Consider the following 13,997-nt stretch of genomic DNA (forward strand, 5'->3'; position numbering starts at 1 on the left):
GCTAACAGGTTGATGGCTGACCTAGGCTGGTCTCAGCTCAGCTCGACCTCCAAGCTAGCTGAGACATACAATCCTAGAGATGCCAGAAGCCACACTATATGACCTTTTTTTTTTTTTTTTTGGTGCGTCACATCTATTTTTAGCAGTCCAGTAGCAAAAACAAGTCACGTGACTACTAAGCTAGCATCCAGAAGTGGGGTAAACTGACACACCTGCTTCGAGAAGGCACTGCAGACTCCCATGACAACCACACGGATGGAAGGAAGGGCGAGACTTGTAACCATCTGTAAGCTACTGCAGGCACGAATGGCTTTTCTTGAAAAGAAACAGAAAGGCAAAAACAAAGGTTATCAATGTGTGCATTTATTTTGCTTGAGAAAACAGGAAAGGAAATAAGGAAGTTTCCAGAACAAGTATCTCTAGCTACATGTGTGGAGCTTTTGGCCTCTATGTGTGACTTTTGAATATTTTTCTAAAAGGATTCCTAAGGTCATACTATTAAATCATACATGACCCCAAGTTAAATAAGGCCAGTCCATCCCTGCCTCTTAGAATAGGTCCTAAGCCAAAGACCATGGAGAAATGTTGCTCTAGCTTTGTTTAAGTATGATCAATCTGTAAACACTGTGTATATTTAAGATAAGACACATGGAGTTTTGATATATGTATACATTACTGTCGCCTCACACAGCTCCTTTCTGTGTGTACTAGGTCATTTATTACAATATTCTTAGCAAATTTCATTTACTGCCTAAAACTCCATCATGCACTCCTTTTTTCTTTTTAACTATGTGTTATCTACTTTTCTTTTTTTTAAAAGATTTATTTATTCAATGTATATGAGTACTCTATCTGCATGTATGCCTGCAGGCCAGAAGGGGGCACCAGATCTCATTATAGATGGCCACAAGCCACCATGTGGCTGCTGGGAATTGAACTCAGGTGCTCTGGAAGAGCAGCCAGTGGGCAGGGTGCTTTCTGTGCAAGCATGAGGATCTGTTCAGATCCCCACACCCACTTACAAGCTGGGCGTGTCAGTGAACATCTGTTACCTCAGAGCCAGGAGTAGGGGAATCCAGAGACAGGCAGCTGCAGGGGGCTTCTGACAGCCAGTGTGGCCAAATCCACGGGCTCTAAAAATAAACTGGAAGAGTCATTTATGGCCTCCATATGCATACAGAAGCAAGCACACTTGGGCACACACATAAGCATGCACACAAATACACACATGAACTAATTATTCTCTTGTTGGGGCAAACAGCTCAATGGTAAAGTGCATGCCTAACATGTATAAGGCAAGCACTAGGTTCAATATCAAATGCACCCTTCAACACGCCCCCCTCACACACACACACACATTCACTCTTAGGGGGCAAGATCCTCCTATTTTTAAAAATTAAATCAGTAGTTGCATCACATCAGACCTAGAATCATCCCCTTAAAATGAATTCTTTCCAACGACTCAGTAGAATAGGCTAGGAACATAGAGTGTATTATTAGATGCTTATTTGCTTAATTGGCCACTTTAGATTTGCCTGCTCCAGTCTAAAGTTTCTTATGACAGGCATAACTACTGTTTTAAAGGTGGCTGACTTCACTGACTCCCCACTAACTGTCATTTGAAGTACTTCAGAGTTGCCAAACTCTATAGGTGGACCTTACAGATTTGTACAAGAACACATAGGGACCTAGAAAAGGTTAGAATGGTATCACCTTATGAATGTGGACCCAAACTTCTGCCTTGCTCAAGGCCATCTACTAGTGAGGTGATAATAGATTCAAAGTAAGACTTTAGGGTCAAAAGCTTGTCTAGTGAGTTATACTTTATATTCATGAAAATGACAACATTGGCCACACAGAAAGCCTCACTTACAATTATGCTAAAATACTCAGAAAGCATCCCAAACAATGTCTCAGTGTGTTAAAATAATCTACACACACATTTATTTATCTGTACTAGTGAATGTGATAAGTGACACTAAGCAATCCTAAATCATATTTGGTGGAATTCGCGGCCTGATAAAGAAAAAGAAATCAAGTTATTGTAAGATGCACAGGACACTGGAGAGGTAGAGCTTAACATGTGTGCAAGACCCTGGAAGCAATGCCCAATATTGCAACCCTCCCCCCAAACAGCATTAAAAGATTCATTAACTGGCTGGTGATGCAGCTCAGTTGCGAGCACGCTTGCCTAGCCTGCCCTAAGCCCTGCATAAACCAAGCATGCCTAAAATCCCAGAGCTCAGAATGTAAACACAGGAGGATCAGACATGTTGGGTCATCCTTGGCGGCCAAAGTTCACTGATTAAACTATATCAATTGTTTATAGGAAAAATGCAGTGTAGATAGGGTTAGGTACTATCTGCAGTTTGGGGAATCCATTAGTGCAGTGGTTCTCAGCATGTGGGTCGAGACTCCTTTGGGGGCAGAACAACCCTTTCATAGGGGTCACCTAAGACCATCAGAAAACTCAGACATCCATACTACAATTCATAACAGTAGCAAAATTACAGTTATAAAGTAGCAACGAGAATAATTTTATTTTACGTGAGGGGTCAACACAACATTAAAAAACCAACTGTTCTAAAGGGTCGCACCATTAGGAAGGCTGAGAACCTCTGATTTGAGGGTTCCTGGTAACCCTGAGGCTCAGAGGAGACCACTTTACATTAATGTGAGTTATAGGGAAATGATATGGGAAAATCTGGACTTTGCTGTTACCAGGCAGCTTCCAAGAGTGTGAAGAAAGTGTTCTTCTTTCTAAGCAGCAAAGGCTGGGCAAAGCATGGCACTTCAGCCCACTCCCTGACAGTCACCTTCAGAGAAGGCATAGCGCCCCTACTGACCTTGGCCTCAGAAAGCAGAATGGCAATGACGTAAGTCATGTGGCCCTATGGGCACACCTTGGCCAGGCTTGGGCGGTGGTCACACGAACGATGGAGAGACTCTTCTCTCTGCCATTTGGGCCAGAACTAGCTGGCTCTGTGCTAAGCTACTGCTGGTGTCCATCTGTCAGGGTGGCACCTGGCCCTCTTGCAGAAACAGATGGCCTGAAAGGGCCTTTCCTTCCTGGCCTTCTCCATAAGGCCACTCTAAAGTAGCGCAGCAGCATTTACGGCCTGATGAAACCCTCACTTGCATTCCTCTCTGGTATCTTCACCCCCAGGAACTGAATGGCTTTAGTTTCTTCTTTTCCTTTTTTGTCTTTTTCCTGGTATTAAAAAAAAAAGACAACGCTCACCTTGGTCTGACAAGATGGCTCAGTAGGTAAAGGTGCTTGCCACAGAGCCTGATAGCCTGAGTTCAGTGCCCAGAATCCACATTAGGGAAGAAGAGAACCCATTCCAGAAAGCTGTTCTCTGATCTACACATGTGCACTATGACAACACCTGCCTGCCTACACATACACACACACATGCATGCATACATACATATACAAACACACAAATACATACACATACATACATACATACATACATACATACATACATACACACACAAGGGCCTGCCCCTAGTGACCTACTTCTGCCTACCAGGGTGACTTAGCAAGTTCTATGGTCGTTCCGTGTGTGTGTGTGTGTGTGTGTGTGTGTGTGTGTGTGTGTGTGTGTGTGTGTGTGTTTGCTTGTTTGTTTAAAGGCTCTGGTGGGGGTTGGGAAATATGACCAGAATATATAGTATACATGTATACAGCTGACAAAAAAAAAATTTTTTTTTTTTGGTTTTTCGAGACAGGGTTTCTCTGTGCAGCCTTGGCTGTCCTGGACTCACTTTGTAGACCAGGCTGGCCTCGAACTCACAACGATCCACCTGCCTCTGCCTCCCGAGTGCTGGGATTACAGGCATGCACCACCACGCCCGGCTAGCTGACAAAAATTTAATAAACACACACACACACACTTACTTCTGATTTAAGGTGGTTAAATGCTACAGATAACCCAAAGGCAGGCCCTGAGGCTCCAGTTTGGAGGGGACAGGTGGCCTTGGTAACCTGACCCAAGTATCACAGGGCAGCTTCCTTGGTACTAGGATCCACTGATACTGGGCTAAGACCCAGGGTGCAGAGGTTTGAGTTTGAGCAGCAAGGCTTCCCAGCAGCCTCCAGTAATGAGCAGATGATAGCCTGGACTGGGCAACGGCTGGTCCGTCCCTCGGATGTCAGAGCGTAATAAGTGTTTTGTTTGGCGTGAGGGCGGGTTGTTTGAATTGCTGCTGTTATTTGTTTGAGCCACAGACTCACCACATAGCATGGGCTAGCCTGCAATGCTTGGCCCTATTCCCTCGGCTTCCTGAGCGCTAGGATTACAGGCTTGGATACCTGCATCTATTGAACTCAGCCAACACAAGAGCTTTTGGGGGATACATTCAAGCTGCCACAGCACAGGGTGCTAATGAAAAATGACTGGAAAGAGAAAAGAGAGGTCAGATGGCCACAATACAAACAAACCCAAGATCAACCTTGGCCACCCCACAGGCAACTATGGAAAGAAAATGGTCCTTCACAGCTGTCTCAAGACGTCTAGACTTCTTTGCTCTAAGCAACCATCAGTCAAAAAATGGAGACCACCCCGCACCCTCCCCCAAAAGACCATCTAGATAAAGCGCTCTCTGAAGCCGAGGCAGACTCCAAAGGTACAGCTGAAAGCTGTCTGCCAACAGCTCTGCTAATAGCAGCCAGAGCAATACGTCCTCCCTTGAGGGGAGACCACTGTGCCCATCACATCAGGCTGCCCAGCTAGTGAAAAGCGTAGGCTCCATTGTGAGAGCAAGCCACTTGCCGGGCCTGATCCACGACAGCGCTGGACTGCCTCCTGTAGGCTTCCATTTTCCCAGCAGCAAAAGTATGAACCCTTTGGGAGTCTAGATAACCTGCTGTTCCTGCTACGCCCTGAAACATGTCACAGGGACTTCCTGACCAGCATGTTCCAGTTACTGAGGCTGTGGGGACATCTGTTCAAGGCCAAGATGGAGCCGTTGTGCCCCGTCACATCCATGTCACTTCCATGGCCTCTACCACCACCTTCAATTCTTCCACAGTCTTGGTTTTTTTGGGGGGGTGGGAGAAGGTTGGTTTTTGGTTTTTTTGAGACAAGGTATCTCAGTGTATAGCCCTGACTGTCCTGGACTCACTTTGTAGACCAGGCTGGCCTTGAACTCACAGTGATCCGCCTGCCTCTGCCTCTGTGGGGAGTAAAGGTGTGCGCCACTACACCCGGCTCCCCCGCATTCTTTTAGTGTTTTGAAACAGTATGTGCGCCTGGCAAGATGATTCAGCAGGTACAGTGGTTTGAAATTTCGAACACTGAAAACTGTCTCCATCGCTTCTCGGTCTTTTGGCTAAGATCAAGTGTAGCATCTGTTCTTATCAGAAAACTATCTCCTATAGTCTTGGATGTTTGAGTTCTTGGTCGCCAATTGGCGGTGCTCTTTGGAGAAGTTTGGGTCATACTGCACTGTAGGAGGAAATATGTCACTTGGAGAATAGACATTTCCCCCTTCCCTCCCTCTCTCCCTCCCTCCCTTTCTCCCTCCCCCTCCCCTTTGTACCTGAAGTAAGGCCATGAGCTCTCAGCATCCTGTTCCTGCGCCCGTACCTGCCTTATACTGCCGTGCTTCCTCGCCATGACAGACTCTCCGTCTGCAACCTTGAAGCCCAAACAGAGTCCTTCTTCTGTTAGTTGCAGTGGTCCTGGTGTTTCAGCACAGCAAGAGGCCATTCCTAACAGAGCAGGTAGAGGTGCTTGCTGCCAAACATGATGACCCAAGTTCTGTTCCCTGAACTCACACGGCAGAAATGAGAACCAATCCTGAAAGGTGGTCTCACACACACACACACACACACACACACACACACACACACACACACACACAGAGAGAGAGAGAGAGAGAGAGAGAGAGAGAGAGAGAGAGAGAGAGAGAGAGAGTAAAGCCTTGAAAATGGTCCTTAAAAGCCAGGCGTGGTGGCGCACGCCTTTAATCCCAGAATTCAGGAGGCAGAGGCAGATGGATCGCTGTGAGTTCGAGGCCAGCCTGGTCTACAAAGCGGGTCCAGGACAGCCAAGGCTACACAGAGAGACCCTGTCTCGAAAAAAAAACTAAAAAAAAAAAAAAGAAGAAGAAAAAGAAAATGGTCCTTAAAAGAAATGAATAAAAACAGCATGCAACTGGCTAAAGAAAATTTACCAAACCCTGAAGACTCCTCAGGGGAAGGAACGAACGCTGGAAGCATGCTGCGACACTCTGGACACTTACAGCAGAGGGTGTGCTTATTGCAGGATAACCTTGGAGCTGTTTAAGCCATCAGAATCTGGGAGGCTCTCCTCCTCGTGCCTGGACGTTGTACGCTCTTCCCTTCCCAGCCTCATGAGGCTGGGCTTAGTGAGCCGCCCGAGTCCTGAAGCCTAGCTGCAGTGACACAGAAAACAAGCTACACAGGTAAGGGCCACACATAACCACATTTTATTCCTCCTCAGGTGAGGAAAGGCCATTCCTTGACTTGCCAAAAGCCTCGTTCTAAGATCCAAGATCACACAACAGTGGCTTCGGGAGAGTGGGCATCTGCCGGCTGGAGGCTGAACAGCCAGGGGTGGACTGGAGACCAACACTGATGTAGGACTTGAGGGACAAAGGAAATGGAAGCGAGCCCAAGGCAGAGAGGAATTAATAGCAACCTTTGTCAGAGTCCCACACTGGCAGGCCAAGAGTCTCAGCCCACTAGTACCAGGACAAGAACCATACACTGGGTACCATAAACAACAGACAGGGCTAAAAATCCAAGAGAAGGAAGGTATGGATGCTCCTGAGAGCTGTAAGGGGCAGCTCTTCCATGCCTGCCTCCTAGCTTCTGGTGGCTTGCTGGCCATCTTTGGGATTCCTTGTTTGCAGATGTACGTACAAGTGCCTTAGCATGTTTGAGTCCACACTTAGTGTCCATTCTGACTTTAGTCAGCCTGGTATGCCTGGCTGTCTTCAAGTCTTTCTTGAGACTCGAGCCTTTTTCCAATATGGCTGCCACAACATGCCGGGTCCTCTTGCTATAGGTATAGGCATGTAAACCAAGCTGGCTAGTTAGAGTCTCCCTCTGTCTTTCTTTGCATTTTATGATACTGAAATGCTTTTCTATAACATAGATTGGGGAGCAGGGGGTGCTGAGGTTACTCCTGGCTAGGCCTGTCTGTGTAGGCTCCTACCACAATTCTGCCCCAGTCTCCACACCTCTAGGAGTACGGGCACAAGTCACCATGGCCAGCTTGTGTCTCAGTTTTCTCATAGATAAAATATGATAGTTACCACCCCTGGGCTGGTCCTGGGTTCTATAAGAAAGTAGGCTGAACAAGCCATGGGGATCAAGGTAGTGAGCAGCACCTCTCCATCAGCTCCTGCCTCCAGGTTCCTGCCCTGTGTGAGTTCCTGTCCTGACTTCCTTCAGTGATGGACTATGAGGCAGAAGTGTGAGGTAAATAAACCCTTTCCTCCCCAACTAGCTTTTTGGTCACGGTGTTTTTTGAAACAGCAATAGAAACCCTAAGTCAATAACTAGACAATAAATGAGGTTTTTAATTTATCTCAATGTACCTTTTAGGTAAAAGTAAGGTCTCACGTAGCTGAAGCTAGCATCCAACTAACTCACTACGTAGCTACGGGTGGCTTTCCCCTCCAGATCTTCCTGCCTTTACCTCCCAAGTGCTGGGAGTACCGGTATATGCCAGCACACTCAGCTTCAGTTTCCCTTTTCAGTAAGCCCTTCAAGGACCACATATGGAAGAACATTTTGCATGGAAGAGAAGCCTATACCAACCACTTGTCATTATGTGAAAGACAAAAGCCTAAGAACAGGAGAACCAGTAAGAAGAGGTCAGTATTTTAGCCAACCCTGTTTCAGAGAGCTTGCATCGTATCTTCCTGTCCCCCTCCTTTCCCCTTCCCCCATCTTGCCATTATGCAGGGTCACGTGATTGATTCTGCCCCCTAGGTTGTGAGCTGAACTGACATGTAGCTGCTTAGAGTTAGTGCAGGAGGGACCGTAGAAGGCTGAGTCCTGGAGACCTATAAGGCTCGCTAGGGACTGTTCATGGCAGTCGACGACACTAGATTCATTCAGCCAACCTTTCCCTGGCAATGTGGAAATGCTCTGGGGATAAAAGGGTGAGTAAGTGGGGATGAGACTCCAAGCTCAGTTCCATCCCAGAAAACCTGGCTTTCCCAGCAACTTTCCATGCCACCACGTTGAGCTTAACTCAGCTTATTGCTACATGGTGACTTTCCCACAGGCTCCCAGGTCTCTTCTATGGCAACTGACCCCTGCCAGGACCATCTCAAGCCACCAGAGAAAGAAGAGTTTCTAAACATGAAGGCCTGAAGCTCTGGTCCCTCAATTCCCATGTCTTTGACTTCCCCCACCTACCTGCCCTGGGATGGTCGCTGAGCACCAGTCGGGCCCCTTCTCCAGCAATGGCCACTCTGAAGGTTTCTAGGCAGGCAGTCCAAAGCCTTCCCCAAGGTCACCTGTTTCTACCTTGTGTCAGTTCACCTTGATTGTCACCTTGACAGGATTGAGACTCACCTAGAAGACAAACCCTTTGAGCATGCCTGTGAGGGAGCCTCTAGAACACATTGAGGCAGGAAGAGCCGCTGGACTCTGAATGAGGATGATATCATCCCGTGGGCCCAGATCCCGGAACAATTAAAATGGAGAGAGTGAGGTGAGGAGCTGCCTTCCCTTTCTGCCTCCTGACTGTGGATGCAGTGTGGCTAGCTGCCTCTGCTCCTGCCTCCTCCTCCACGTTCCACACATTCTCCAACTGTGAGGCAAATAGCCCCTTCCGTCCCTGGGTTGCTTTGGTCACAATTTTTTTTTTTTTTTTTTTTTTTTGGTTTTGGTTTTGGTTTTGGCTTGTTTTTTGAGACAGGGTTTCTCTGTGTAGCCTTGGTTTTCCTAGACTCACTTTGCAGACCAGGCTGGCCTAGAACTCAGCCTGCCTCTGCCTCTGCCTCTGCCTCCCGAGTGCCGGGATAAAAGGCATGAGCCAACACGCCCGGCTTTGGTTACAAATTTTGTTGCAGCAACAAGAAAATTAATGACCGCATTCCTCTTAGTCAGTTTTGGTGGTTTAATTTTTATTTTGTTTATTCATGTCTTGGTGCAAGTCTTGTATTGCATGTTCAAATTTCAGGATAACGGAGGCGAGGGAGATGGCTCAGTGTGTAAGAGCATTTTACGTTTGGATCCCAGCACTCACATTGGGTTGCTCACCTGTAACGCCAAGAATTCTTCTGAGCTCCACAGGCACTGCATGCATGTATGTGATATGCATTATGTGTGTAAATGCACATCACATACATGTATGCAGGTGCCTGTGTACACTCACGCACAAACACATACACATTCAAACAAAAGTAACTCTTTAGCAGGGCATGGTGGCGCATACCTGTAATCCCAGCATTCAGGAGGCAGAGGCAGGTGGATCTCTGTGAGTTCAAGGCCAGCCTGGTCTACAAAGAGAGTCCAGGACAGTCAGGGCTACACAGAGAAACCATGTCTCCCCAAAAGATTAAGAAAACAAAGAATGTATAGTTGATCCTCTATCTACTGGGTGCAGCATCTGTGGCTTCAATCTGTCATAGATAGAAAAATACAATCCGAACTTTCTCGAACATCTCCAGAACAACAATCTAACATCCATTTCCAGAGCATTTACATCACACTGGATACCACAAGGAACTTAAAGATGGTTTAGAGTCCAGGAGGGCTCCCACAGATCAAATGCAAATGCGACACCATTTTATAAAAAGGGACTGGAAAAGTCACAGACTCTGGTATCTTTGGAGGTAAAAAAGTGTGAAACCAACCTCTGAAGGTACTGACATCTTGGGGCCCTGTCTCCAAAATAAATAAATAAATAAATAAAATACAACCTCCCCATGACATATGCAATGTATAAGTAAGTGTCCCTTTTGATCAATAGCTTTCTCTTTGCTGGCATCCCTTTCTCCCCCTGCAAACCTGAACAAGAGGGTACTTTATTATTTTGGGGGGGTGTTTTTGTTTGTTTGTTTGTTTGTTTAGTTGGTCTTCTTCTTTCTTTCTTTCTTTCTTTCTTTCTTTCTTTCTTTTTTTTCTTTTTTTGGTTTTTCCGAGAGAGGATTAAAGGCGTGCACCACCACACCCAGCGGTTTTTGTTTGTTTTTTTTGGGAGGAGGGGTTGTTTTATTTTGTGTTTTGTCTTTTGATACAGGGTTTTTCTGTGTAGCCTTGGCTGTCCTGGACTTGCTTTGTAGACCAGGCTGGCCTCGAACTCACAGCGATTCACCTGTCTCTGCCTCCCGAGTGCTGGGATTAAAGGCGTGCGCCACCACTCCCAGCTTGGTGTTGTTTTTTCAAGACGAGGTTTCTCTGTGTAGCCTTGGCTGTCTTGGACTCACTTTGTAGACCAGGTTGGCCTCGAGCTCACAGAGCTCCACCTGCTTCTGTCTCCCAAATGCTGGGATTAATATCTGTGTACCACCACGCCTAGCCAAAAGGGTACTTTAAATTTCCCCCTCAAAGACATATTCTGAGACTAAGACCTAAACTTAAAGATTAAGTAACCTCAAGGCCACCAGTCTCTTCTATAGCTGTCATTAGGGCAGCCCCACTCAGCTCTCTTCAGGCACACTTTTCCTTTCTTGTTACTCAATAGGTTTCCGAACTGCTTTTTTCCTGATTCGCTCTGAAATTTTTTCATGGTGGAAGTAAAAATTTAGAGCCTGCTTGGGTAGAGGTGCTTGAGGCTCTGAGGAGAATTCTTGAGACTGCTTACTTGGCAACACTGAGTTGTATTTCCCAATCCTTGTGACAGGGCGATCGAATGGACAGCGTCTCTCCCATCCCTCCACTCAACCTCCTTGCTCCTCCTCGTCATAAGTAAGCAATGCTAGCAAGTGCCTATGCTTTCTTAAGAGATGCTTTATATCTGTACAAGCAAATACGCATTTCTATCTATCTCCCACTTTTATATAAATAGGAGCACTCAGTTCTTTGATTTTTTTTTTCATTCAACAGTCTGTCTTAACAATCAATCCATAAACCTTTCTGTTTTTACCACAGCGGCAGAGCATTCCAGAGTGTGATTGGACAGCTGGCCCAGCTCTCTGCAGCCAGAGGCTCCAAATATATTTAACCAACCCCACGTCTAGACTACTCCAGGAAAAAAAAAAACTGTCTTTCCTGAACATGTACCAACTTTTTGTTGGCTTCTTTCCCCTAAACAACACATATAGCTACTTGGCATTTATACTGCCTTAGAGCTGGTGAGTGGTCTAGAGGTGCTTTCAACTTTATGGGAGAATGTGTGTAGGTTCTGTGCAAATACTGCACCACTCTGTGTAAGAGGCTTGAGCATCCAAGGACATTTGGCTGGTCAAGAAGATCCTGAAACCAAACCCCCACAAACTCCAGGGGTGCTGTCATGAAGTTCTTTAACTGGAAGTCTTTTACTAATGCACTTTCAAGGCATGTACAATCCAACTACTAATGACACAGCACGGAATACACTCACAAACACAACCCAGACAACTTTGAACAACCAGGTGTTCTTGCTCAGACACCAACTGAAGTTCCAAACAGAGAAAGTCGTGTGCTCGCTAACATAAGGAATGATACTGTACAGGTGCACATTCAAAATCCTGGCTTCTAGCCAGGCGTGGTGGCACATGCCTATAATCCCAGCTCTCTGGGAGGCAGAGGCAGGCAGATCTCTGTGAGTTCGAGGCCAGCCTGGTCTACAAAGTGAGTCCAGGACAGCCAGGGCTACACAGAGAAACCCTGTCTTGAAAAACCAAAAACCAAAACCAAACAAACAAAAAACTCAACAACAACAAAATCCCACCATTCAGGAGGCTGAGGCAGAAGAATGGGTGTGGGTGTGTGTGTGTGCGTGTGTGTGTGTGTGCGCGCGCGCACGTATGTAAACATATGTGTTCACATGCAATGTGAAAGCCAGAGACCAACCTCAGATGTCATCCTTCAGGTGTTGTCCACTTTACTCCGTGAGACAGGGTAGCTCACTGGCTGGGAGTGCATGAGTTCAACTCAGCTCTGTGTCTAGTGAGCCCCTGGGATCCAGCTGGCTTTGGCTTTGCAAGGTGAGAATCACAAGTGCACAGCATCACATCTGGCTTTTTCATTGGGTTCTGGGGATCAAATTAAGGTCAGGCTTGTATGGCAAACACTTTGCCAGCTGAGCCATCTCCCTATCCCAAGAGGATGGACAGTTTGAAACCATCCTGGGCTATAGAGTGAGACCCTATATAAACAAATTTAACTTATTCTGAAGGACTAGAAAAGACAGAATTCACGCTCACTTGGCTGGGGCCTGGGAGGATGGGTTGTGCACAGTACATGAAAGGGGATCAGTAGGAGGGAAATAAATCACCGAAGGAATTCATTTCGGAAAAAGAGTTAAGTTACATTTGGACTTGGATGTAGTTCAGGGGAAGAACATTTGCCAGATTATGCCAGGCGCTGGGTTGAAATCTCAACATAGGAAAAAAAAAAAGCTAAGTTGCACTAAACCATGTATCTAACATATAATACAGGGAGGCGAGTTATTGCTTCAATTAGATGCTCTTTGACTTAAGGATTCTAGTATTAAAGTGGCATCATATACAGTACTGACTGCTTAGTAATGTAAGTATGAGGTACTATGAAATAAATTAGTCCTATTGCAAAATCTGACCCAGTTTTTAGAAACACAGACTATAAAACACTGCAATGGAGGAAAAAAAAAACCCCAATCCACATCAAATCCCTGGCCTCCACAGACTGGATTAAAGACATTTCTTTCTATTTGGTGAACCCCTCTTCAGTAGATTAGAACAATGATGTTCTTAGCCTTTGCCGTTTCTTAGGGACTGATGCTGGTTACCTTCTCCATTGGGAGAGCAATGTAGAATGCAGCAAAGAGAAGAAATTTCCCAGCAAACAGGAAGTGCACGCCCAACATCCTTCCAGATTGTACTAGATGCAGTGAATTATGAAGTGAACTTTGGATATTATTCTCAGTGTGAGAGATTTTATTTAACTTCCTATACTGACAACTTGATCTTTGCACCTTCCCAGGGTTAGATTAATTTGTAATGATGGGATTGCTTCTGTATTTGTTTGGGGGTAGGAGGTGGGGGAACCCTACCTGTAGCAAAGATGACAAATCATTTTAAAGCTGACCTGGGGAGGTTAAAAGCTATTAGGTCTGGAAAGAGGATCCTAGTAGGAAATGGTGAAACGTCACCATCTATAACTAACTTCTGGCAATTTCATTTCCAGGTTCAATTTCCCAGGTATTAGGAAAGACTAGTGTTGACCATCACCAGGACGAGGTTCAGGACTAGATTCTGTTTTGAAAAAAAAAAAACTGTGAGATGCAAATATATGTGCAGTTATTAAAATTTTAAGCAGATATTTTAAACAGATTGTGCTACAGCATTTTACATAAATGTTAAATATTGGAAGCATTTTATGTCTGTGGAAATAGGTTTAAAACGACAAATTATGGATTATTATATTGTGGATTAACAAGAAACATTTCTCTCTGGCATGCATAAGCCATTCACTCTTGCAGCCATCATCATATGAAGCTAGGTAGGGCCTACTAATTCATTACGTCTCCCCTCATTTCTAGAGAACACAAGGACCTAACCCAAAACACATACATAAATATAAACAAGGAGGTAAAACTACACGTGTACTAGCATGTCATGATTCAGAGGACACTAAAGCAGAGGTTAGAAAGCTCAAAGTGGAGCAGTGAAGCAGTGTTACAACTGAGACAGCGGCTACTGGGTAAGAACTTAGAGACCTGCTACAGATTTAGGACTGAGAAAGGGGAAAACTGTTAGAACTCAGACAGCACCTACAGTGTTAGAACTGAGACAGCAACTACACGGTTAAAATTGAGACAGAGCCCACTGTGTTAGAACTGAGACAGAGGCTACTGTGTTAGAACTGAGACAGAGGCTAC

The 13,997-nt window shown here is 45.6% G+C and overlaps 2 long non-coding RNA genes across 2 annotated transcripts in view; both read right to left on the reverse strand.

Moving 5' to 3' along the window:
- The window catches only part of LOC311602551, a 51,166-nt gene extending 47,548 nt beyond the window's left edge, over positions 1-3,618 (reverse strand). Inside the window, exons 1-3 of the long non-coding RNA XR_014780778.1 lie at positions 3,242-3,618; positions 1,053-1,133; positions 211-315 (exon numbers count right to left, since the gene is read on the reverse strand). This is a non-coding gene — a long non-coding RNA (uncharacterized lncRNA). The remainder of the gene's footprint in view (positions 1-210; positions 316-1,052; positions 1,134-3,241) is intronic.
- Positions 3,619-4,737: 1,119 nt separating this feature from the next.
- The window catches only part of LOC311601736, a 42,712-nt gene continuing 33,452 nt past the window's right edge, over positions 4,738-13,997 (reverse strand). Inside the window, exons 3-4 of the long non-coding RNA XR_014780641.1 lie at positions 5,548-5,719; positions 4,738-5,453 (exon numbers count right to left, since the gene is read on the reverse strand). This is a non-coding gene — a long non-coding RNA (uncharacterized lncRNA). The remainder of the gene's footprint in view (positions 5,454-5,547; positions 5,720-13,997) is intronic.

Source organism: Acomys minous (assembly GCF_964271855.1).
Source record: "Acomys minous genome assembly, chromosome: 7".
NCBI classification, from domain to species: Eukaryota; Metazoa; Chordata; class Mammalia; order Rodentia; family Muridae; genus Acomys; species Acomys minous.